This window comes from Natrix helvetica (genome assembly GCF_964273705.1).
Source record: "Natrix helvetica genome assembly, chromosome: 14".
NCBI classification, from domain to species: domain Eukaryota; kingdom Metazoa; phylum Chordata; class Lepidosauria; order Squamata; family Natricidae; genus Natrix; species Natrix helvetica.
The window spans coordinates 206,226-209,209 of record NC_138564.1 but is presented as its reverse complement, the minus strand read 5'-3'; positions in this window follow the sequence as shown (position 1 = coordinate 209,209).

The following is a 2,984-nucleotide window of genomic DNA, read 5'->3' as shown; positions in this document are numbered from 1 at the left end:
CAAACTGGCAGGCCACTTTGGGTTCCTAAAGACTTTACACTTAGCCTGGAGGCAATTCTGGTGGCCTGGCATAAAGGAAGATGTGGATAGTTACATGAAAAGTTGCACCATTAGCGCCACAATGAAGAGATGACTGGGAAAAACCCCTGGACTGCTGCAAACAGTAGCAGAGCCAACAAGGCCGTGGGAGGAGATCGCAATGGACTTTATAGTAGAGTTGCCAAAAAGTGGGAGAAACACAGTGATTTGGACTGTAATATACTTTTTCTCCAAACAGGCACACTTCATACCCTGTAGAGGACTACCCTCGGCTCACAAGCTGGCTAAACTGTTGGTGAAGCATATCTACCGACTGCATGGAGTACCTCAAAGAATTATCTCGAACAGAGGAGTCCAGTTCACGGCTAAGTTCTGGAGGGAGTTCCTGCGGTCCATTGAGTCATCTCAGGGTCTTAGTTCAGCTCTTCATCTGAGCACCAAGGGGCAGAAGAGAGACTGAATGCCATGATAGAGCAGTACCTGAGGTGTTACGTGAACTATCAGCAGTCCAATTAGGCAGATTTTTTATCTTTTGCTGAAGTCACGTACAATAATGCTGTTCAGAGTAGCACACGACTCACGCCATTCAAAATAGTGAGCGGTATGGACTTCATCCCAATGCCTGAGTATCCAAGGGATCCCCCCTCCTCAGTCAGCTTGACTGATTGGATGTCGATGCTGAAATCAACCTGGGAAAATGTCAAAAAGGCACTGGCTAAAGCGGCACAAACCTAAAAGAAACAGGCAGAAAAACACCGGGCTCCACAACGGCCATTCCGGGTAGGAGAGAAGGTTTACCTCTCCACAAAATATTTGAGATTAAAACTGCCTAGCAAGAAACTGGGGCTAAAGTTTATGGGACCATTTCCCATAGTAAAGATCATCAACCCAGTCACAGTGCAATTGAAACTGCCTCGATTGTTGGAGAAGATGCACCCAGTGTTTCATAGTAGTCTCTTAAAACCTGTGATCGGGTCCACTCTGAGACCACTACCCCGGGAGCCCCTGGGCCCTATGGTCATAGGGGCCAAACCCATTATGAAGTTCAACGAATCCTCAATTCAAGGTGGCACAGGAGACAACTCCAATACTTAATCAAGTGGAAGGGCTACCCCTTATCTGAGGCATCTTGGGTGAAAAGTTGGAATATCCAGGCTGATCGCCTCATAGCAAAATTCCATGCAGAAAATCCAAGCAAGCCTGGGGGAGGTGTACAACTCCCTAAGTTGTACACCTGTACTCAAATTGCTTTGTTTTACATAGGTCGCTTTCAGGATGTGAGGGGAGCTGGATGTCAATGTCTAAAGTGTTTCCATGACAACTATCAACTTGAGAAGGGGTTAGGAATGCCATGCATATTTTTGGCCAGAGTAAAAGTCTCATATTTCAGTACTGGGATGTGAATGCACATGTCCAGAACCCTGCTGTAACACCTGTTGGAGAATGTGATTGATTACCTCAGCCAGAGGGGAGGGGAGACAGGGGTAAAGTTCAGATGCCATTAAGTGGGATTTAGTTTCGGCTACACAGAAGTCCGTGCCAAGATGTTAGTCCTAATAAATGAATGGTGTTTTTTTTAACCTTGTCTCGGGGCTCGTAAATTAATTAGGGCAACTCTTGGAAACTTCACAGTGCACTGTGATACAGGGAGTACTCTGGCCCAGTGGCAGTTGGGACTGCAATTTACATCCCTAAATAATGTGGTAGTAAAGCGCAAATATCATATGATCACATCACTTACCAATGGCAATTGCAACGACCCCAGTTGCTGTGATAGCCCCAGGACTGCAGGGATCTTAACCAAGGAGCTCCTGTGACTGTCCCGTGGGAAGAGGCAGGAGTCCTAGGCATGAGGATTGGCGGATGAGAGCTGCAAGGGAGAGCTACAGAGGGGTAGATTGGAGGTGCTGCAGGAAGCTTGAGAGAGCCCAGGTGGGTGCCATGGGCAGGCACCATGTAGTATAAGCAGGTGGGCAGCTGCTGTGGGAGCTTTGCAGGAGCCAGCAGGGAAGGTAAAAAATGATGATCACGTGACTATGGGGTGCTACAACCATTTTAACCGATGGTTTCCAACTTTCCAGGCACCTGAATTGTGATCATGAGACCACCGGGATACTGCATCCATCTCTTGTTCAGCCCCATCATAACTGTGAATGATTGCTGAATGAGTGGTCACAAGCTTAGTAACACCTGTAGGGGGACTTGGTTTCGTTCTGTTTTCTTTTGCATTATTTAACCTTTCTTCATTTAATTTGGGGATGCTTTTAAATTCTTTTTCTTATAAATTCATTGGCTTATGTATTTAAGTTGGGCTGCTTATAAATATCTATATAATCCTAATCTTTTCCCCATCTTGTAGTCAGAGGTGCCAGCTAGTTGCATACGGACAATAAATTTGTGTGTGTTTGTGTATGTTGATTCAGCATTGAATCCTGATGGTTGAGGCACCAATCACTGTAGTTTTCTTGGCAAGATTTTGGAAATGGTTTGCCCTTGCCTTTGTTCTAGGACTGAGAGAGTGTGATTGGCCCAAAGTCACTCAGGTGGCTTAGTGCCTAAGGCAAGACTAGAACCCACTGTCTCTTAGTTTCTAGCCTGATGCCTCAACCACTACAACAAACTGGCTATATTCCAAATCTGACTATGGCAAATGATTACTATCACTGTCAAAAAAATTCTCCTTACTTCAGGTTGCATCTCTCTTTGACAAGATTCTGAGTACAGAAGGTAGCTCTCTTTTCCATAGCAGAAACAAGACTGGGAGGGCACCATTTAGTTCGGGGTACTTCTATTTTGAGCCTGGATTGGCACATACACTTCCCCCAGCCCTGGGAGGCCACTTTTCATACATAGGTTTTATAAAGGGAGGAGGAAATGAGGATTTTTACACCATGAAGAAGAATCCCATGTTATCCCCACAAGAAAAGGAATGCCATTGTTATATC